Source organism: Schistocerca nitens, unplaced genomic scaffold (assembly GCF_023898315.1).
Source record: "Schistocerca nitens isolate TAMUIC-IGC-003100 unplaced genomic scaffold, iqSchNite1.1 HiC_scaffold_435, whole genome shotgun sequence".
Lineage (NCBI taxonomy): Eukaryota > Metazoa > Arthropoda > Insecta > Orthoptera > Acrididae > Schistocerca > Schistocerca nitens.
In genome coordinates this window covers 253,159-277,922 of record NW_026045968.1, presented here as the reverse complement: position 1 = coordinate 277,922, position 24,764 = coordinate 253,159, and the positions used below count along the sequence as shown (strand labels likewise).

General features: G+C 40.0%; 1 protein-coding gene across 1 annotated transcript in view; it reads left to right on the top strand.

Moving 5' to 3' along the window:
• Positions 1 to 24,764, top strand: part of LOC126232127 (ankyrin repeat domain-containing protein 65-like) — a 131,615-nt gene that overhangs the window by 90,883 nt on the left and 15,968 nt on the right. The window lies entirely within an intron of this gene.

Genomic DNA, 24,764 nt, shown 5'->3' with positions numbered 1-24,764 from the left:
GCAGTACTGCACTGGGTTTTCCAATGTTTCTCAAATACTGAACCATCCTATCGAATACTGACATTGCTGTCACCTTTTTCAGGAGATACAATTTTATAAATTTAGAAAATACTTCCAAAATCAGTAAAATACATTTACAATTACCAGAAGTTGTGGAGAGGGGTCCATACAGGTCCACAGACAGTAAATCCATGGTATCTTTAGGTAACATGTTCTGCATTGGGCCTTGATTAGTTCTATTGGTTACCTTAGCTCCCTGGCAGATGTCACAAGACCTAATACGTTCAGTTACCATTCGACTTGTACCATTGGCAATCACTATAACACTAGCCAATTTATCTAGACACTCCTTTGGCCTAATGCTAGTGAAAATAATCTGACATCTGTATCAAATTGAGTAGGCCAACACACCATCCATTCTTCAGTAATGAAGCCTTTCCTCTTATACAAGATACTTTTAAAAATCAAAATTTACTTTCACAGATTTCCAAGTTCGATGCTCATTTTGATGATACTGCGTGCTTTTGCAAATCTGTTCAAATTCATTTTTGCCTGAACTTCATGTAATTAATTTGGAAAGTTCCATCTCCATTGCATTCCTTGGGTACTTCATCAGTACCATTGGGCAAATTCATTGCCGCATAATTTTTTGTACCCTTTACATAGCAGATTTCATAATTAAATTGTTGCAGGTATAAAGCTCATTGGGTGACCTGCCGTTTAGAAGGCAACAATCTTTAAGGAATGTTGGAGCTTTGTGGTCAATGTGTGATGATCTTAAAACCCCACCAATAATCTATAAATTTCTTGAGGTCCCATAATATGGCCAAGGCTACCTTCTCCTCTGATATGGTGTAGTTCCTTTTGTTTCCTGTCAATGCCCTGCTGGCAAAAGCTATACTTCTATGTGCTAAATTTCCTGTACCATTTATCTCCTGGAAAATTTCAATACCAATCCCATAGGTGCTACTGTCAGTATTCATATTGAAACTCTGTGACAGTACTGGGTGATGTAAAACGTTATCATGTTAAAGTTTAATCTACAAAGATTCACAATCCTGCCGACTCACCTGTCCAAACAAAAGCACTAAATCTTTTGATAGATTGTTCAAGTGTGGATTATTGAAGGGTTGCCCCTTAACAAATTTTCTGTAAAATCCACACCAACCTAAAAAGGCTTACAACTGTTTCCTATTTTTTGGTGGTGGAAATTTTTCTAAGGCACATAGCTTTCTCCAGGTCCTTATTAATGCCGGTATTAGTAATTATATGGCTCAAGAATTTAATTTCTAATTTTACACGTTCACATTTCTATAATTTTTCTGTGATGCCTCCTGCTTGAAGAGCAACAGTTTGGAGCTTTTTTTGCCAGTTTTCATTGGAGATAAATAAATCATCAACATAAATAGTTATCCTGGAACTCAACTCCTCCCCTAACACAAAGTCCAGAGCTCTAATAAACACAGCCAGAGAGGTATTCAGTCCAAATGGAACTACTTTGTATCGATAACATTTCCCGGTAAACAGGATTGCTTTATATTCATGCGATTCTAGACTTAATGGGATTTGCCAAAAGCCAGCAGTCATGTCGAAGCTGGTAAAATACCTCATTATGAAATTTTTGCAACATTTTGTCCAGATTTTCAGGCCTGTCCACCTCTCTTTTTACTTTGTTTAGAGTTTGTGCATCAGTGGCAACATGTACTCCTCCATCCTTGTTTACAATGCTAAGTGGACTGATATATTCGCTATTAATGTGTTATCACTCCTCATTCCATAGTCTTATCTGTTTCATTCTGTATGCCCTGTTTTTTAGAAAAAGGTACCAAATACGGTTTCACAAAGAATGGATCATGATCCAGAGTTGCAATACAGTATCCAAAATTTCGAGCCAGTCCGGGTTAGCTGAAAATGATCTACTGTTGCTTTCTAGGATAGTAATAAGTTCTGCTTTCTCAGGGCCGGCCAGAAATTCTGCACGCGTGCGGTGCTCCTGCACATGTGCAACTTCTGGGTCACAGCGTGCATGCCGCAGCCGCCAGCATTCATGTAGTGCATGTTTCTATGCACAGATGTCGCTTTATGCACTTGCTGGGGTACTCTGTACCAGCGCATTCTAGTGCTCTTTCCACAGCTTGCAAGCCAACCATGGGAAGGTATTTTGCGTATTAAAACATTTAAAATACTGTCACAGTCTACTCATTGAGACGTCTTCTTTTATGTTACCATTTTAACCCAGTAAGACAAGAAGTACAGTTAACAACCGTCGGTTTTTATTAAGGCAGCTTGACTGACAGCACGCAAATACGCGTAATGTTTTTGTTCTAGTATTTAAGAAAGAGAGCAGTCAGCGACTTCCAGCGAACCTTATTCATGATTTCAAATAACATTAAACTAATGCAAGGTATCCTATAACTAATTCTCGGTGCCCTCAGTTACACCCACATAATTTCTGTCTCACTGACCTCTGAACAGAATGATAACCGCAGACCTCTCGCTCACCTGCTATTTCAATACTATTATCAGTTCCGTCTAAAATCTGCATAATAACAGACAATTAGATAAAGGTTATTTTTTATCGACTTAAGCTGAGTGTAGCTCTTCACACATTGAAAAAACCCTAAATGTAAGTATACATTGGAACAATCGGTTTAATGAGCAATTTTCCTGATAATAATGTACCATGGAGCAGAATGATGCAATAATGCACAGTTAGTAAACAATAATTTTTAATTATGAAAGGAATAAATCCAAACATGTTTATCACTGGTCGTGAGAAATGATATAGTTAATATCGGGCATAAATGCTCAGCTCATTGACGAATGCAAGCAGTTGTGAAGATTTTCATCACTTATGCTTGATAGAAACCTTGATTTATTCATTTTCATCACCCAGAAAAACCTTTCACAAACATATGTCAACCCGAACATGGACATAAGTCTCGCGGCATCTTTGTGCAGGCGTGGAAATTCTTGTTGTGAAGAATTTTCGTAAATTTCTTTTGAACTTCTCACTGCAAAGAACTTGTCCTTCAGTCTTGTATTGCACTGTAGGTCGATCAGTTCCATCTGTAGATCATTCGGAGCATCTTCAACTGACGACGAGAACGGTCGAGCAAAGAGGCGAATGGCAGGAGACAAACTCGTATCATCTGCAAATTGTGCTCGAAATTGTTCCTTAATTTTTACAATTATTGATACATATTCTTGAAATCTAGCACTTTCATGGACCAGTCCAAGAGTTGGGAAATGTGCAGTGTTTTCTGTCATTAGCTGGCACTCCCAAAGCGCAAGCTTCCTTTCAAAGGCATTTACTTTTTCCAACATGTCAGAAATTAAATTATTTTCACCTTGCAAACTGACGTTCAGGCTGTTCATGTGAGACGTAATGTCCACAAGAAATGCAAGGTCTATCCAACAAGGGTCTTCCAACATAGGTTCACTTTTTTTTCTCTTCTCATGTAAGAATGTTACTATGACCAAACGTAAATCAAAAAATATTTTCAGCATTTTACCTCAACTGATCCAGCCTACTTCAGTATAGTAAGCTATGTCGCCATACTCCGCTCCTAATTCCTCCAAGAACCGCTGAAACTGGCGATGCATATGCCCATGTGTCTTCAGGTAGTTTACAGTATGCACAAAAATTTGCATGACGTTTGCTAATGTTACAGATTTTGCACAAAGCGCCTCTCGATGAAGAATGCAGTGAATTCCATACGTCTCATTTGTGCGCCCTAGCTTTTGGCACATCTGTGCTATGAGTCCTCTCCAATGGCCTTACCTTGATGGTGCTCCATCTGTGGTCACTGAGACTAATCTATTCCAATCCATACCGACACCATCAATCGCTTGCACGGCAGCTTGGAGTAAGTCCGCACCTGTAGTAGTCCCTTTCTAAGGTACTAAGTCCAAAACGTCCTCTGTTACACAAAGTGCGTTATCGACAGCTCGTATGTATATCACAACCTGGGCTGTATCTGTAAGATGGGCCATTCTGTGCTAAGTGGTCTAATATCGAGAAATGTTCCCACATGACCATCATGGATTTTGATGAAATTTTGTATGAAAATTCACACATGTTCTCAATGAACGCTGGTAAAGCTTCAGTTTCAGAAATTCAATACTTGCAGAGATATAGTCACTTGTTTGAAACCATAGCACAGCTTCCAATACGGCATCCTTGAATTTTCAGCAACTTTGAGATGAGATATTTCTAAGTATTTGCATGAAAGAAACAAAACTTGACCATCTTATACATCTTTTAGAGCTCTGTAAAGTAAAATATTAAGAAAAGGATTTCTGAGAAATTTTCATATAGATAATGTGAAGCAAAGTTGGGCGAAAAAATAGGTGTTTAAAAAAAATGCGAAGTTTAGTTTTTTATGTCTCCAAAAGTAATTGTGGGATGTACATAAAACTTTGCGCACCATACCTCACCAACACAAGTTCTTATAATAAAATTTCAGTCTCCTATTGCTTTCCATTATTTCACAAATCTAGGGTGAAGTTGACGATTTTTCGAATAGTGCTAAAAATGGGTATTTTTAGTCAAATTTTTCAAAAAAGTGTTTTCTCCAAACTCTTCTAAACTATGGTGATTAGAAAGAGCATATTCTAAAATATCTAGAAAAGTGGATTTGGTTTTGTAATTCAGGCATGTTGTTGTTGTGGTCTTCAGTCCTGAGACTGGTTTGATGCAGCTCTCCATGCTACTCTATCCTGTGCAAGCTTCTTCATCTCCCAGTACCTACTGCAACCTACATCCTTCTGAATCTGCTTAGTGTATTCATCTCTTGGTCTCCCTCTACGATTTTTACCCTCCACGCTGCCCTCCAATGCTAAATTTGTGATCCCTTGATGCCTCAAAACATGTCCTACCAACCGATCCCTTCTTCTTGTCAAGTTGTGCCACAAAATATAAGGCCCTAAAAAGTAGCATCATCAAAGAGGCGCACTGGAATTTTGAACACATTTTTCTGGCACTCAAATTATACCTGAACCTTTTATTATGCCTAAAACAATGTTTATTAGTGCCTTGAATAATTGAAATAAAAAGATCTGGTAAATAGGCAATGAGACTGTCAAAAACTTGAAAACTATGAGAAATAGCCCTTCTGCTTTTATCGTAAGTGGTCATCTGCATAAAACTCTTCTCATTTGTAAAACGAAACACACACAAAAAAAAGAGATCATAAAGAATTCAATGAATAATAGCTTCATATTTTTTGTACTTCTCAAAATTGTAAATATTTACAAGTGGAAAATGAAGACCTAATTTTTTGATTCAATTGTATAAAACATTTTTCCAAAAAAGAATCGGTTTGCTTGAATCATGCATCAAGTGATGTAAATTTTCCAATCGATATTGCAGAGATTTTAATACCTAGGTGTTGTAACCTGTGAATTTTTGTCTTAAAGTTATTAGGGAAACATGTGAAATTAGTTGGTTAAACACCTAAGAGTTTTAATTTTGTATTTAATCACATTTAAATATAGCCTACTACCTTGGTAAATATGTAACCACTAGTTTCACAGAGAAAATTCACAAGATTCACTGTTTATAGAAAATATAATGGCAACAATTACCTTAACAATCAGATTGTTTCATTATTTTGAGCCTTGTTTGAACAATTAGTATTTTAGTGGTGTGTTTGCAGCATAGTGGGTGGGTTCTCTTGACTGAGTGTGGCTTTTTAAGTGATTCGTAAGACCATCAAAGTTTTTAATTTAATTTACAAAAAATTGTTTTGATTGTGTCTTTTATAGCATATACAGGGTTATTACAAATGATTGAAGCGATTTCACAGCTCTACAATAACTTTATTATTTGAGATATTTTCACAATGCTTTACAGACACATACAAAAACTCAAAGTTTTTTTTAGGCATTCACAAATGATTGATATGTGCCCCTTTAGTGATTCGGCAGACATCAAGCCGATAATCAAGTTCCTCCCACACTCGGCGCAGCATGTTCCCATCAATGAGTTCGAAAGCATCGTTGATGCGAGCTCGCAGTTCTGGCACGTTTCTTGGTAGTGGAGGTTTTAACACTGAATCTTTCACATAACCCCACAGAAATAAATCGCATGGGGTTAAGTCGGGAGAGCGTGGAGGCCATGACATGAATTGCTGATCATGATCTCCACCACGACCGATCTATCGGTTTTCCAATCTCCTGTTTAAGAAATGCCGAACATCATGATGGAAGTGCGGTGGAGCACCATCCTGTTGAAAGATGAAGTCGGCGCTGTCCGTCACCAGTTGTGGCATGAGCCAATTTTCCAGCATGTCCAGATACACGTGTCCTGTAACGTTTTTTTCACAGAAGAAAAAGGGGCCGTAAACTTTAAACAATGAGATTGCACAAAGCACGTTAACTTTTGGTGAATTGCGAATTTGCTGCACGAATGCGTGAGGTTTCTCTACGCCCAGATTCGCACATTGTGTCTGTTCACTTCACCATTAAGAAAAAATGTTGCTTCATCACTGAAAACAAGTTTTGCACTGAACGCATCCTCTTCCACGAGCTGTTGCAACCGCGCCGAAAATTCAAAGCGTTTGACTTTGTCATCGGGTGTCAGGGCTTGTAGCAATTGTAAACGGTAAGACTTCTGCTTTAGCCTTTTCCGTAAGATTATCTGTAGTGTGTCGTGACCATATGTCATTGAATGGAGCTACAGTGAATTTATGAAATCGCTTCAATCATTTGTAATGCCCTGTATCTCTTACTAGATTTTTTCATTGGTATTATACATTGTGTATAATTTCATTCAGTAGCAATTTGTCTGAAATTTAAGCAGATCATAATTTGCACTTAGAGGCCAAATACATTAGTTACTGATTAGAGATGGATGCAGAAGGAAACAGCATACCTTCCTGCTCAATTGGGAAGGAGACGGTGGAACAAAGTGTCATGTCACTTTCTTTGCCAAAAAAGCTGCTTTAAAATGGTTTGCGAATTTTAGTGATGAGGAAAAAGAGTTGTTGGTCCGACGTTCTGAAGCAAAGCTGGACAATACCTCTCAAGTTTGCTTACACCATGAAGTCCTGTTATTAACACAATATGAGAGGTTACAAAAAAAAATGCTTCAATCCCTTTGGGAAGGTGAACCATAATGTTAAGGAAGGAATTCACACTCTTCATACTGAATCAGCTAATAAGGCTTCTGATATGTTGAAGAAGCAGCTTGTTAATAACATAAAGCCAGGTCAGTAAATTTGTCCGGCTTGCAGGACTACCTTAAATAAACACTTGGATGAAGCTTTATCAGCCTCATCATCACATTCTGATGAGGACTTTACACCAAAAGAAGAATTAAATAGTAGCTTATTGTCTATTGGTATTTCACCCTGGAAGAGAACAGTAAGCTACAGAGATTAGCCCCAATATGTGAAGAAGAAAATTCAAAAGGCTCAAAATGTGATTAAAAACAGAATTGTAAATGCAATGGGAGTAAACTGACAAATTGAAGATACTAGTGAAATTAAGGAATGTGGAAACTGTGCCGACTATGCACATTTGCTGACTGAACTGAAAGCCATGATGCATAATGCAATTCATAAAGAACAGATGCAAATTTTAACCGTGGCACCTGTAAACTGCACAGTCAGACAAACAGCAGCTCAGTTCGGTGTGTCCGAAAGAATGTTGAAGAATGCTTGGAAGCTGAAGGCAGAGAAGGGCATTCTGGCACTTCCCGAAAATAGGCAAAGCAGGAAATTACCAGCAGAAGTTGCTAGTCAGGAAATTACTAGCAGAAGTTGCTAGTAAAGTGCGAAATTTTTTTGGAGAATGAGTATAGTAGGGTGTGCCCTGGAAAAAAAGATAGTATTTCAGTTAGACTTTTAGACAGAAAGACATACTTGCAGAAAAGACTGTTACTTTGCAATTTACGGGAAATGTATGTTATGTATAAGAAGATAAATGGTCCAGAAATAGGGTTCCCAAAGTTTTGAGAACTTAGACCCTAATGGTGTATAACAGTAGGATCAGCTGGAATGCATGCAATCTGTGCAATTCACCAAAATGTTAAGCTTATGCTTAGCGGAGCTGGTATACGTGAAAATTATAAGGAGATTCTCAGCAAGGCAGTTTGCAGATTGAACTCTAAACAGTGCATGCTTCATCGCTGTGAAAGGTGTCCTGGGCCTGAAGCTATAGCATCTGAAATTTCCAGCTATTTCCTAGATCATGAGCCACAGGAAGTTATTGTGTTTAAGCAATGGATACATACCGATCGGGCCACACTGGACCCGAAGCAAATGGTAGTGGATGAATTTATTGGAGATGTAAAAAATAAAGTATGGAGTCTCTCATGCCATCATTACATTGCCAAGCATCAAAGCTTGCATCTTAAAGGCCTTAAATGTCATCTGAAAGACGAAGAGCTTGTTGTCCTAATGGATTTTGCAGAAAATTATTCTTTTATCATTCAGGATGCTGTGCAAGGCTTCCACTGGGACAATAGTCAAGCAACAATTCATCCATTTGTTATCTACTTTCGTCGAAATGAGAAAGTAGAATCTTTAAGTTTTTGCATTATCAGTGATTGTTCGCGGCATGACACTATTACAGTTCACGTTTTTATCAAGGAGCTCATCAAATATGCAGGGCTATTACAAATGACTGAAGCGATTTCATAAATTCACTGTAGCTCCATTCATTGACATATGGTCACGACACACTACAGATACGTAGAAAACCTCATAAAAGTTTTGTTCGGCTGAAGCCGCACTTCAGGTTTCTGACGCCAGAGCGCTCGAGAGCGCCGTGAGACAAAATGGCGACAGGAGCCGAGAAAGCGTATGTCGTGCTTGAAATGCACTCACATCAGTCAGTCATAACAGTGCAACGACACTTCAGGACGAAGTTCAACAAAGATCCACCAACTGCTAACTCCATTCGGCTATATTATGCGCAGTTTAAAGCTTCTGGATGCCTCTGTAAGGGGAAATCAACGGGTCGGCCTGCAGTGCACGAAGAAACGGTAGAACGCCTGCGGGCAAGTTTCACGCGTAGCCCGCGGAAGTCGACGAATAAAGCAAGCAGGGAGCTAAACTTACCACAGCCGACGGTTTGGAAAATCTTATGGAAAAGGCTAAAGCAGAAGCCTTACCGTTTAAAATTGCTACAAGCCCTGACACCCAATGACAAAGTCAACGCTTTGAATTTTCGGCGCGGTTGCAACAGCTCATGGAAGAGGATGCGTTCAGTGCGAAACTTGTTTTCGGTGATGAAGCAACATTTTTTCTTAATGGTGAAGTGAACAGACATAATGTGCGAACCTGGGCGGTAGAAAATCCTCACGCATTCATGCAGCAAATTCGCAATTCACCATAAGTTTACATGTTTTGTGCAATCTCTCAGTTTAAAGTTTACGGCCCCTTTTTCTTCTGCGAAAAAAACGTCACAGGACACGTGTATCTGGACATGCTGGAAAATTGGCTTACGCCACAACTGGTGACCGACAGCGCCGACTTCATCTTTCAACAGGATGGTGCTCCACCGCACTTCCATCATGATGTTCGGCATTTCTTAAACAGGAGGTTGGAAAACCGATAGATCGGTCGTGGTGGAGATCACGATCAGCAATTTGTGTCATGGCCTCCACGCTCTCCCGACTTAACCCCATGCGATTTCTTTCTGTGGGGTTATGTGAAAGATTCATTGTTTAAACCTCCTCTACCAAGAAACGTGCCAGAACTGCGAGCTCACATCAACAATGCTTTCGAACTCATTGATGGGGCCATGCTGCGCCAAGTGTGGGAGGAACTTTATTATCGGCTTGATGTCTGCCGAATCACTAAAGCGGCACATATTGAAAATTTTGAATGCCTAAAAAAACTTTTTGAGTTTTTGTATGTGTGTGCAAAGCATTGTGAAAATATCTCAAATAATAAAGTTATTGTAGAGCTTCGAAATCGCTTCAATCATTTGTGATAACCCTGTATAAAAGCATGGTTTGCATAGATATCCCACATTCATTACTTCAGTGATGGCTCCAGTGCTCAATATAAAAATTTCAAGAATTTCCTAAATTTGTGCTATCATAAGAGTGATTTTGGAATCACAGCCGAATGGAATTTTTTTGCTACTAGACACGGCAAATCACGTTGTGATCGGATTGGAGGCACAACAAAGCAGTTAGCAGCAACAGCAAGCTTACAACGGCCACTTAATGGACAAATTCTTACTCCCCTAGATCTGTTTCTCTTCTGATCTGAAAACATTAATGGATTTAAATTTGTTTTCATCAGTAAAGATGAAATTGAAAAAAATATTGTCGCAAGGAGAGTTGTTTAAACTTGGACAAACTGTAGCAGGCATTAGAGAAAATCTTCACTTTTTACCTATTGATGAAACAATAATTCAGGTCAGCAGAGTTCCAAATGTTTATTCATCTTTTCTAGCTAAAATGGGTCACAGTTATGAAGGAGGCATATTAATGTCTGCTCTCCAACCAGGACAATATGTTGTATACATCTATGAAAACGTGTGGTGGATTGGGAATATCTGTGAGACCTCCACAGAGCAAAGGGATGCATTAATAAACTTTGTGCACCCACATGGTCCAGCAAATTCATTTTATTGGCCACCAAGAAGTGACAAGTGCTGGGTTCCGGACCACGACATTATTGCAGTTATTCCAGCTCCATCAGTAAATTCGTCTGGCCGGCAATACACCATTCCTCTTGATATTCATTAGAAAATTAATGTAGCATATCAAAAATTGAAATAGGTTAGAGGAAACAATCTAAGGAACCCAAGAGTGCCTTCTAATTTTACACAGGGCACTTAAATAATTTTGCTATCAGGCTTGGGAACCTGTGTAAAGAAACCCACCCGTGGCTGTTGTTGCTAAGCTATCGGGCGTGGCCCCTATGACAATGGGAATGCTGGTTTTCTCAGGTGAAATGAAACTAGCAGTAGTTAAACCACCATGGACTGTAGCAACTCATTTATACACTTCTTTCCCATCAGTAAGCTGGTATTGTTCATTAAACAGGCAATTAATAATTAGATGATTATGCAAATAAATTTTACGATTTACATTCATTCATTTTTAATAATAATAATTGTGTGTGTGTGTGTGTGTGTGTGTGTGTGTGTGTGATGCTACTACTTTTTAGGGCCATATATGCTTGCATTGCAAAACCAAATCCTCTTTTCTAGATATTTTAGAATATGCTCTTTCTAATGACCATGGTTTAGAAGAGTTTGGAAAAAACACTGTTTGAAAAATTTGACTAAAAATACCCATTTTTACCACTTTTTGAAAAATCGTCAACTTCACCCTAGATTTGTGAAATAATGGAAAGCAATAGGAGAATGAAATTTTATATTCTAAGAACTTGTGTTGGTGAGTTATGGTGTGCAAAGTTTCATGTACATCCCACAATTACTTTTGGAGATATAAAAAACTAAACTTCGCATTTTTTTTAAACAGCTATTTTCTCGTCCAACTTTGCTTCAAATTATCTATATGAAAATTGCTCAGAAATCCTTTTCTTAATATTTTACTTTACAGAGCTCTAAAAGTTGTATAAGATGGTCAAGTTTTGTTTCTTTCATGCAAATACTTAGAGATATCTCATCTCAAAGTTGCTGAAAATTCAAGGACGCACTATAGAAAGCTGTGCTATGGCCTTAAACAAGTGACTGTATCTCAGAAAGTATTGAATTTCTGAAACTGAAACTTCACCAGTGTTCATTGAGAACATGTGTGAATGTTCATACAAAATTTCATCAAAATCCATGAGGGTCATGTGGGAGCCTCTAGACCACATCGCATGGAATGACGCAGATCTGTTGCGTCATCGAGCGCAACAGAGAAAGCAACAAAGTCTTTTGCCTTATTTACTAGCTGCCTGTGCACATCACCGGACATAGCACTGATAAGTCTTGTCACTGTTTGGATAGACTGATTTCTTGAAACCTGCTAACGTTCGTGGGGCACACAAGTTCTGCAGCATCAGTGAGACACCCTTTCACAAACTCCCCTTCGTAAAAGGGTTTCCCAGATTGCGCAATTCTTAATGCGATTCTAAAACTTGCTTGCAGTGAAGATTTAGTGTGATTCACATTCTGGAAAATTGAAAACAGCACATTGTACAGCGTACAGTAAAATAGACATAAATGTAACACAAGAAACTAAGAAGTGTCAGTTACTTTGACGTACTGTAAAATCGAGTTTGTGTCTCATCCATTTTCTTAAGGACATTTTATTTTGCTTGCCGTTCTTCACTGTTGAGTACACTACACTCGTCTTTGTGATATGTATTGTAGTGTCTTTCAATTGAAAACTTACGCTGGCTGCCTATTATTTGGTGGCACAGCGAACACTGAGCTTTCACCAATCGCTACAAAAAAGAATTGCAGTACCCAGTTATTTTTAAACAACTGAGAACATAGATCTACATCTACATCTACATACACTCTCTGCAATCCACCATACGGTGCGTGGCGGAGGGTACCTCGTACCACAACTAGCATCTGCTCTCCCTGTTCCACTCCTAAACAGAACGAGGGAAAAATGACTGCCTATATGCCTCTGTACGAGCCCCAATCTCTCTTATCTTTGTGGTCTTTCCGCGAAATACAAGTTGGCGGCAGTAAAATTGTACTGCAGTCAGCCTCAAATGCTGGTTCTCTAAATTTCCTCAATAGCGATTCACGAAAAGGACGCCTCCTTTCCTCTAGAGACTCCCACCCGAGTTCCTGAAGCATTTCCGTAACACTCGCATGATGATCAAACCTACCAGTAACAAATATAGCAGCCCGCCTCTGAATTGCTTCTATGTTCTCCCTCAATCCAACCTGTTAGGGATCCCAAACGCTCGAGCAGTACTCAAGAATAGGTCGCACCAGCGTCCTATAAGCGGTCTTCTTTACAGATGAACCACATCTTCCCAAAATTCTACAAATCAACCAAAGACTCCGCACAACTGTCATTACATCCTTGTCCCACTTCATATCGCTCTGCAATGTTACGCCCAAATATTTAATAGACGTGACTGTGTCAAGTGCTACGCTACTAATGGAGTATTCAAACATTACAGGATTCTTTTTCCTATTCATCTGTATTAATTTACATTTATCTATATTTCGAGTTAGCTGCCATTCTGTACACCAGTCACAAATCCTGTCGAAGTCCTCTTGTATCCTCCTACAGTCACTCAACGACGACACCTTCCCATACACCACAGCATCATCAGCAAACAGCCGCACATTGCTATCCACCCTATCCAAAAGGTCATTTATGTAGACAGAAAACAGCGGACCTACCACACTTCCCTGGGGCACTCCAGGTGCTACCCTCGCCTCCAATGAACACTCACCATCGAGGGCAACGTACTGCGTTCTATTATGTAAGAAGTCTTCGAGCCACTCACATACTTGGAAACCAATCCCGTGTGCTCGTACATTAGTTAGGAGTCTGCAGTGGGGCACCGAGACAAACGCTTTCCCAAAGCCAAGGAATATGGCATCCGTCTGATACCCTTCATCCATGGTTCGCAAGATTTCATGTGAAAAAAGCGCAAGTTGCGTTTTGCAGGAGCGGTGCTTTCTAAAGTCGTGCTGATTCATGGCCAGCAACTTCTGTCTCGAGGAAATTCATTATATTCGAACTGAGAATATGTTCAAGAATCCTGCAATAAACCGACGTTAAGGATATTGGCCTGCAATTTTGAGGATCTATCCTTCTACCCTTCTTATATACAGGCGACACCTGCGCTTTTTTCCAGTCACTCTGTAACGCCGGAAATGCATATCCTCCTATTTCCATCTGTTGTACTGTAAGTTTTTTTCTTAATTTGTTACCTGAATATATGACATTTCTGTGCCTTTATATATTGTAATTGTTTTACTATTTGTGTATATATATATATATATATATATATATATATATATATATATATATATATATATATATATATGCATTTATGTCGGTGTATAATTGGTGTGTTTCGTAAATATTATTTGTATTTTTACGCTGGGTCTTGCCTAGGGAAAACTGCTGTCGAACGATTACATCGATAGGTCGTGTGAAGAATCAAAGTGTGTAGGATCTTTGGTAGTGTTAACTCTGCCGCGTGGAGCGTGGGCAGAGCAGTTGGGGTCTGGCTGGAGTAGCGAGTGGAGCAGGTGTGTGGTGTGACGCTCCCGCGAGTTGCCGCGCTTTCGGGGTTTAGCAGCATGTAATTGCGCTCGACTTGCGATGATAGTTTCTGACATGGTGTCGCGGACGGGAAGCATTAGCTGGCGCACATCAAGAGCCCGTTTCGTCTGGTGACCGTGTTGAGAAGAACGCGCGCCAACATCCAGCTTCTGCAACAGCGACGGCCGACAATGAGTGACTGTCGCCACCTCCTCGATCGACGGCTTCAAACCTTCAATCAACTAACAAGGAAGACCAAAAGCACGTAAAGTTTCAGAACTGTATGGCAGACCTCAGCTTTTCACATTGTTCCATTTGCCTCGCAAAATTACAGCAACTTAGCATGAACCTTTGTTGCTCATTGTCCCAATTGCATTACCAAGCAGGGTCCCTTCCTTTTCCGAAATGAAACCGAGTGTCGTTGAAATTCAGACGCCAGCATTAAAGTACTATCATTGCATTTCATTACTTTAGTTTCAAAGTGCAGTTAAAGCATAGCTGGCTACAATAGTTAGATTACACAAGCACAAATTAAGAGTGCGAGTTTTGTTAGCATATTTTAGCTTACCTGTGACTGCAGCTCAGCTTGGTACATACTAAATTTTACTATTGTTAATTATTCAGAATCATTTAATTCAAGTTCAAAGTTAAATCTCTTGTTTCTAAATTGCGTAGAGTCAAGTTGCTTTTGAAATGATTGTTGAGGTAGTCCAAGGCTAACCGTATTCTGCTGGATTTCGATGTGCTTCAGAAAGAAAGCTCACTATTAACTTCAGTCACTAAATTAACTTTCGATTTTCCGGATTTATTAATTCTTTTGCTAAATTAAGTCAGAGTGTAGCGAAATTTATTACTTCTGACAAACTTTCAGTTTTCACACTACACGTGTCAACCTTCAGTTGCCACGCTTCTAGTGCTAATTATATGTGTAATAACCTTTCTTTTTCAGTTACTATAGTAATTATCCTTAGGACAGGCGACCGTGATTTCCCCCAAATCTCAAATATCTAATTACCGCTAGTTAATTGTTGACGTAACGGCCGCACATTTACTTTCTTTATTAACTTTACCCCTTTTCAAAATTAATTTCCACCAGTTTCATTTGCATTTTTCCTTTCATTTAGATGTAACCCTTTCCTCCCTCTTTACCGACAGATTAACTTCGGTGACAATTGCTTTTCCAAAATTCCCATTAGGTACACGCGGTTTAATTTTTCACTGTCATTAAGGTCGATAAGTGAGGGGGAGGTTACACGTGGCGATCTGGTGACAGGACAATCTTCAAATATGAGGTTGTTCTGGACACGAATTTTGCATTGTGCAAATCTCGTAACAAAGTACTGGTTACGAAATGGTCGATACGTCAGCGAGAATATTAGTCTGAGGAATCCTAATTAGATTTGAGATTTGTTATTTATATTGAAAATTATTAAAATGAGTGAAGGCAACAATTACCAAAATTTGGTAGACTTGGGTACGGAACAATCGGTAGAACAGTGGGAAACACGCACCGCGGTACCCATTGTTCAGGGGCAGGCGGCTAGCATGAAAGACGCGACCGCCGAGACGCAACAAAGAGCAGAAATGGAATTCCAAACAGAAAATGTTTCGGAATCGGAAGTGAAAATCAAATCGTAATCCCTTGATGACGAATACGGGGGGACAATTAAAGAGGAAGCCGCTACGGAAGTAAAACCGGTAGTTTCCGGGAATTTAACTGATTTATTGAATGTTTTGATTAACGAAATCAAGGCTCAGTCTAGCAAGATAGAAACTCAATCGGCACAAATTAAAGCTCAGTCTGAAAAAATTGACAGGAAGCTAGACAATCAGAACAAAGCTATTAATGTTGTTAACAACAATGTTGGAATTGTTAACACAAAAGTTGATAAAATCAAAGGAGATATTGTTGTGATTAATACCGAAATCGGTAATCTTAAACAGGAAATGATAGGCGTTCAGGCGGAAATTGCGAGCATAAATACGCGTTTTAATTCCGAAATTAGCAGAATCGAGAAAAGTGTAGGAGACGCAGTTGCTCCGATCATCGAGAATAAGGTGACGGAACAAATTCAATTAGTGAGAAAAGACGATCAACAGAAGGTGGAAACTTTAAAGGTTTTAGTATCTGAAGTAGATACCAAAGTGAGGAAGCAGGCTAATACCTGCGAAGAGAAAAAGAGGGAAGTGGAAACGCTTGCGACAACCACTTGCCAAGTGATTACGAGAGTGTCGGAATTAGAAAAGAAACTTGAAGAAAAACAGAGCTATGTGCCAATCTGTGCACATAGTTCGGAATTGTTGGCGAAAGAGGAGCGGTTCGACCCCTTGAAAAAAGGCGGTATACACGCGACGGATTTCATTAAAAACTGTGAAAGAGTTTTACCCAGATCATGGACTAATGAGAGAAAAATTAATGCGGTTATTGATGTGTTGGCTGGTGATGCCAAGCGTTGGGTCTTAAACCTCAACATTACGAACCTGACCTTTGACGAGTTTAAAAATTTGTTTCTGGCTGAATACTGGTCAGAGCAAAAACAGCAAAGTGTCTGGCGCGAATTTGTCGTATCGAGGCCTTTCGATGCGAATTCGCGCGGCTCGATGAAGGAGTTTTGTGAGGGCTGGATCCGCAAGTTGGAATATTTGCGTGATCGCCGCACGGAATCCGAAATAGTCTGGGAACTCTACAAGAAGCTTCCAGATGATACAAAACGCTACGTAGGAAGCAATTACAGGACAATCAATCATTTCCTGGAAAGAGTTGAGGACGAGGACAATTGGCGCAATAATCGCGATACTGGTAGAGGCCGTGGTAACAACAACGGGTATCACAGCAACCACAACAATCATAACTATGGGAATAATGCATACCGCAATCTTGGCAGCAATAACAATAGTGGTTCGGGCCGTAATGACAATCGATTCACTGCAAATAATAACAGGAATGACGGAAACCAGTATCATACTAGCGTGATACGGGCTTCGCAGAATAGTAATAACGCCAGAGTGTGATCAGCCGCCTCAGCAGCATCCGGGGAGCGTATCTGCTGGGACGAGACAGGGAAACCATTAGCCGCGCCGGTGAGGGGCCGACCGGGCGTGGAGAAATTTTGGAGGGCCCAATAACAGTAGAAAACCCAGGTGTCGTCGTTATGAAAATTCCGTGTGGAATAATCAACGGCGGGAGAGTGTGCCAGTGTTAGGAGAAAGGAGTGCGCCCACAGGTAGTAAATCAGCTGTATACACGGCAGTAGGAAGTACATTCACTGTCAGTGAGAACAATTTAAGTAGTGTTCCGGAAATCGATTACAAAGTGGTAGCTGTAATACCCACAGCGGAACTGGAGATTGAGTTTAAGAATGATTCGCAAGTGTTGAGAGAAGATCAGATGTCGGATAAAACGTCCGTCATCGAGCGAGGGGATGCAGAGAGGGATGAGGTCTGGTTAAGGCAGTTCGGTCGCTTATACGACGAACTAAGAGATTATAGGGGTCTGTATGGGAGAAGCGTTTATGGGGAGTGCGGGCAGGATTTGCCGCGTTTCGTCCCACAGGAAGATAGTATTTGTGAAATGATAGGAAGTTCTGGCCCTAACCGGCAGACTTTACTAGAAATAGTTGATGTTAATGGGGAGCACGAGCAAGATTCGTCGTGTTTCGTCCCGCAGGAGTTGGCTGTTGAAGTAGTAACGGAAAGTTCTGGCCCTAACCGGCAGACTTTACCGAAAGTTACAGTGGTAGAAGTAGCCGACCCATCCGACGCAAAACTCCAGTTTAAACATTGCGAAAGTATTGAGGAGAAAGATTACGAAAATTTTAGTGATAGCCGGACACGATTGGTAGAAAAGCATGTGGATTACAGCGTGTATGAGGTTAGAGCTGACATTATATGGTCAGACGATAGCAGTGTGGGTTGCGCAGATCTAGCGGAAGTAATTGCAGAGACTACTGGGCACATTCCTCCAGGTAGATTGGCAGATGAGATCAATCTGGCCAAAGAGGAATCAACGAAGGTGACAATTAGTGAAGTGATAGCAAAGCAACACTCACTAGTTGACGAGTTACAGGAAAAGGTTTCGGTATTGGAGGCGAAGCTACAGACTAAGCCTCAGGACAAACGTGTTGAAATTAAAACTGTATGTGAACAGAGGCTGAAAAAGCCGCCAGATAAACCGGATTTAGGATCAAAGCCGGATGGTTTTTTCTGGAATGACCTGGATATAGACGAGGATTTACTGTGGGAAAATAAAGAAACAGTCGAGGACAAGTGTAGACAGATAGTAGTGTCTGCTAATATGCACGGCCTACAACTGAACATGTTGATTGACACCGGTGCAGAATTGAGTGCTGTATCTGGAGAAATATTTGAGTTACTGAAAGACAGACCTGGCATCGTAGTTATGCCAGTAACAGGAGTGAAAATTATCGGTGCTACTGGGAAGGCCAGTAAACCAGTCACTAAACAGATTTTTGTCCACTTCGAGATATGTGGGGCACGATTTGAACAAGAGTTTGTCGTCGTGCCAGACTTAACTATGGAAGTAATTATTGGGTTAGATTGGCTATTAAAGTACCGTGCAGTGATTAACTGCGAAAGCAAAACCTTGACATGTACGTCACAAGATAAAACAAAAGTAGTTAGTTTTGACGAGGCAGGAGACGGTGTGCATAGGCAATACCAGCCTATACACATTGTTAACTGGCCGGATGACATTGACGTAGGAATGAATTTGAACTGCCGTAACGTGAGGAATTTCGGCAGTGACAAAAGTGTAGAAAGTGAATTGGAAGAGATAATCAAATTCCCTCCACGGATTGACATTAGTATTGGTGTGAAAAAAGATCGTTTGCGAGAAGTAATGAAGCTAAAAGCTGATGCTCACATACGTCGTCATGACGCTAAAGTGCGTTTTGCTAAGTTTGCAATCGGAGACTTAGTACTTGTAAAAGCTCATGAGAAATCGAGCGAGATAGACAATGAAATCTCTAAATTTAAGTTTGTGTATAATGGACCATATAAAGTCATTGGTATACCTCACACAAATGCTTATTGCTTAGAGTATCCAAGCTCTGGAAAACGATTAGGTATACGGAATATTGTAGACTTGAAATTGTACCAACCTAGGATTGATTAATACCACAGAATGGGTAATTTCTACAGTATGTAATATAGAGTGTAAGATTTAAGGATGTGCCATGTTGCGATGCTTTTGCCTGACCTAGAGGTCATTAAAGAACTTGTAATTAACAAGTAATTAATTTTTGATTAGACGTTTTAACCAATTGAAAAATCCAAGCTGCTAGTTTAAGTTTTCAGCTGAGTCACAGTAGATTAAGGAATGTAAATATGCTTTTGTAACTAGCTGTCAGATTTCATGAATGTGTGTTTTACTAGTCATTGCCGATGTACTTAGACGCTGTTTTAAGTTTCAGGCTAGTACATGCGTGTGATGATGGACAGTGTTGGGTTATCCACTGTGATAGTATTAAGGGACTCCTTGAGATTACTCGGGAGTGAGTTTTCCTAAAGAATTCAGTGAAACGGACGTTCTGGAAATGCCGCTACACAGGCGAGTGAGATCAAGCATGCCGCACAGGCGGGCGCAACAATACTGGCAAGGTGGAGCCGCTGTCGGCTCTTGGGTCGCTGTCGGCTCTTGTGCCGCTGTCGGCATTCTTTGTACTTGCGAGTATGGAAGGCGGAGTTGTTTTTCTTCCCGGACAGCTGATGTGAAAGAATTCTGCTGTCAATATTTATGTTTTTGTCGATCTACTGTATATTATTTTCTTGTTTAGCGTTAAGTGGACTCTCATGACGAGTTAATAATTATGAAAAGGTTATATAAAATGTGTATTCTATGTAATTAATAATTAATTTGCGTATTTTATCTACCTGCTTTTATGACCATGTACTCTAATTAATTTTGCAAATAGTATTCCATTTCTTATAGTGTTGCGAATTTTAATGGTTTTGGAATAGCTAAACCATTTTCTATGCTTTCTATGAATTTTAATATGTCGTCAACCTGTTTTATTTTGTGCAAGATGACAGAGTGGAATAAGATTAGGTCTGTCTCCACTCAATTTTTATGGTCTAAAAAATTGATTTATGCTTAATTAGACGAATGCTAAATTTTGATGATGTTTTGAGCATCTGCATTTCCGCTGTTTATTTTTTGGGACATTTTCTGAGTCTGTTTAGGTTACACGAACATCCTCAATGTGGGGCACGTGTAACGCCGGAAATGCATATCCTCCTATTTCCATCTGTTGTACTGTAAGTTTTTTCCTTAATTTGTTACCTGAATATATGACATTTCTGTGCCTTTATATATTGTAATTGTTTTACTATTTGTATATATATATATATATATATATATATATATATATATATATATATATATATATATATATGTGTGTGTGTGTGTATGCATTTATGTCGGTGTATAATTGGTGTGTTTCGTAAATATTATTTGTATTTTTACGCTGGGTCTTGCCTAGGGAAAACTGCTATCGAACGATTACATCGATAGGTCGTGTGAAGAATCAAAGTGTGTAGGATCTTTGGTAGTGTTAACTCTGCCGCGTGGAGCGCGGGCAGAGCAGTTGGGGTCTGGCTGGAGTAGCGAGTGGAGCAGGTGTGTGGTGTGACGCTCCCGCGAGTTGCCGCGCTTTCGGGGTTTAGCAGCATGTAATTGCGCTCGACTTGCGATGATAGTTTCTGACATGGTGTCGCGGACGGGAAGCATTAGCTGGCGCACATCAAGAGCCCGTTTCGTCTGGTGACCGTGTTGAGAAGAACGCGCGCCAACATCCAGCTTCTGCAACAGCGACGGCCGACAATGAGTGACTGTCGCCACCTCCTCGATCGACGGCTTCAAACCTTCAATCAACTAACAAGGAAGACCAAAAGCACGTAAAGTTTCAGAACTGTATGGCAGACCTCAGCTTTTCACATTGTTCCATTTGCCTCGCAAAATTACAGCAACTTAGCATGAACCTTTGTTGCTCATTGTCCCAATTGCATTACCAAGCAGGGTCCCTTCCTTTTCCGAAATGAAACCGAGTGTCGTTGAAATTCAGACGCCAGCATTAAAGTACTATCATTGCATTTCATTACTTTAGTTTCAAAGTGCAGTTAAAGCATAGCTGGCTACAATAGTTAGATTACACAAGCACAAATTAAGAGTGCGAGTTTTGTTAGCATATTTTAGCTTACCTGTGACTGCAGCTCAGCTTGGTACGTACTAAATTTTACTATTGTTAATTATTCAGAATCATTTAATTCAAGTTCAAAGTTAAATCTCTTGTTTCTAAATTGCGTAGAGTCAAGTTGCTTTTGAAATGATTGTTGAGGTAGTCCAAGGCTAACCGTATTCTGCTGGATTTCGATGTGCTTCAGAAAGAAAGCTCACTATTAACTTCAGTCACTAAATTAACTTTCGATTTTCCGGATTTATTAATTCTTTTGCTAAATTAAGTCAGAGTGTAGCGAAATTTATTACTTCTGACAAACTTTCAGTTTTCACACTACACGTGTCAACCTTCAGTTGCCACGCTTCTAGTGCTAATTATATGTGTAATAACCTTTCTTTTTCAGTTACTATAGTAATTATCCTTAGGACAGGCGACCATGATTTCCCCCAAATCTCAAATATCTAATTACCGCTAGTTAATTGTTGACGTAACGGCCGCACATTTACTTTCTTTATTAACTTTACCCCTTTTCAAAATTAATTTCCACCAGTTTCATTTGCATTTTTCCTTTCATTTAGATGTAACCCTTTCCTCCCTCTTTACCGACAGATTAACTTCGGTGACGATTGCTTTTCCAAAATTCCCATTAGGTACACGCGGTTTAATTTTTCACTGTCATTAAGGTCGATAAGTGAGGGGGAGGTTACAACTCGGCACTTTGTTAGGCAAGAGATTCGTGATAAATACAAGCTAAGTAAGGAGCCAATGCAGTAGAGTACTCTCTGTAAAACCTAATTGGAATCCCATCAGGACCTGGCAATTTATTTATTTTCAACCCATTCAGCTGCTTCACAACGCCAGGGATGTCTATCACTATGCCCTCCATATGGGAATCTGTATGAGACTCAAACGGTGGTATGTTTGTACGATCCTCTTGCGTGAAAGATTTCTCAAATGCTAAATTTAAAATTTCAGCTTTTGCTGTCTTCGGTTGTCAGGCCAGACTGATCAGTGAGTAACTGGATGGAAGCCTACGACACGCTTACCGATTTTACGTAAGACCATAATTTCCTTGGGTTTTTAGCAAGATCTTTTGCTAAGGTATGACGGTGGTAGTGGTTGAAGGCTTCGCGCACCGCTCTTTTTACAGCAGCACGAATCTCTACTAACTTTTGCCTGTCCTCATTCTCCCGATCTTTCTTGTACCGCGAGTGCAACTGCCTTTGCTTCCTGAGCATTCTGCAAATTGCGCTGTTAAACCAAGGTGGGTCTTTTCCGTTCGTAACCCACATTTTCGGCTCATACTTGTCCAATGCGTGATCTACAATGTGTTTAAAATTTGCCCGTAATACTTCCACGTCCATTGTACCGGAAGTCAATGAAGTCGATTCATTTACTAAGTGGAATGCTAACAACTGCTTATCTGCTCTTTCTAGTAAGAATACTCTGCTAGCCTTCTTGACCGACTTTTTAACTTTCGTAACCATAGTCGTAATGACAACATCATGATCACTAATCCCTGTCTCAACACTGACACCGTCGATGAGGTCTGGTCTGTTCGTGGCTACCAGATCTAAAATATTTCCATTACGCGTTGGCTGTCGATTTAGCTGCTCAAGACGGTTTTCAGATAATGTGTTCAAAAGTAATTCACACGACGGCTTGTCTGTACCACCTGTAATGAATCCATAGAGATCCCAGTCTACTAGGTAGGTTGAAGTCGCCTCCGACTAATATAGGATGATACGGGTACTTCTGTGATACAGAATGTAGACTCCCTTTGAATGATTCTAGAACTGTCATGGTGGAACCTGGTGGCTGGTAAGAACACCCCACAATTAACTTTATTTCCCCTAGCCCTGTTAAAAGTGTCCAGATAACTTCACAATCACACTCTACTTCGACCTCAGTAGACACAATATTTTTCTCAACTGCAATGAAGACAACACCTCCTATGGTGTCTAATCTGTCTTTCCGATACATGTTCCAAATCTCACTAAATATTTCAGAACTTCCTATCTCAGGGTTCAGCCAGGTCTCAGTTCCGAGAATAATTTGTGTGCTACACGCTTCGTGGTGGGCAGTAAATTCAGGGACTTGATTCCAAATGCACTGGAAATTTACTGCTAATTTCTTGATAGGTGAAGTGTCCTTACACAGAGCGCATCCTGATTTCTCTGCCTACTCAGGGGGTGGGCGGAGCAGACATTCGGTGAAGGCCAGACTCAATGCAAATCGCAAGAAAAGTAAAAAGAAAGGTTGTAAAGCAAACCGGGATGGTGGTCTCCAGTCAGATTCTCAGGAAGTATCCGGCATGGAATGGCATCAAATGATAGACTAGCGGGAAAAAAGGTCACTCCCCTATGTTAGTCATATACGATTACGTTAAATATTAATAGGATACAGTCGGATGTTAAAATAGCTGCACTGAAACAGTTTCTGTATGAGTCAGCAACGGATATTGCTCTCCTACAGGAAGTGGTATTCCCACAATTAAATTTGTCCAATTACGTCGATTTTTTACAATATTTCCACTGAAACGAGTGTTGCACGGCCATTTTAGTTAGAGAAGGCATCCCCGTACATAACGTTGATAAATTAGAATCCGGGTGAGGTATTGGAATAAACGTAGCAGGAGTCACTAGTCAGTTTATATGCTCCTTCTGGCAGCAGTAATAAAGCTGCAAGAGCCACATTCTTTAATGAAAGCGTAATTTCTTTACTGAGGAAAAACCCCCTCCAACTAAATAGGGGGAAATTTTAATTGTGTATTGAGTCGAAAGGATCAAATCCGCAACTTGATTTACTCAACTGACTTGAGACGTCTCGTTGTTGATTTAAAAGATGCATGGGAAATAAAATAACCAACAATGGTGAACTTCACTCATTGTTGCGAATTCATGTAGTAGAATTGACAGAATTTACGTATCGGAAAATTTAGCAGATAAAGTACTGAAAACAGAAACTGTTCCCGTTAGTTTTTCCGATCACAGTGCGTTGTTGACCTGCGTAAATTAAACACCACAACCTACCAGAAGAGTAAGAAGCCAGTGGAATCTAAATATTTCGTTATTATCGGAAGAAGACTTAGAAGATGCCCTAACCAGAGCTTGGGAAATGTCTCCATTCACTGAACAACTTTCCAAGTGTGATAGAATGGTGGACCCAACGAGCGAAACCGAAGCTAAAGAAAGTTTTAATATCTTTCAATATAGATATGGCCAGAGAAGGGAAACAGACTGTAGAATTCTACTACAGCGTGCTAAGGGAACTCTACGATCAGACAGATGCAATTCCTACAAGATCAAAAGACATCAAGCAAATAAAAGCAAAATTGTCAAGTCTGAAACGTAAGAAACTGGAGGGACTTGAAATGAAGTCCAAAGCAGAGTCAGTCACTGAAG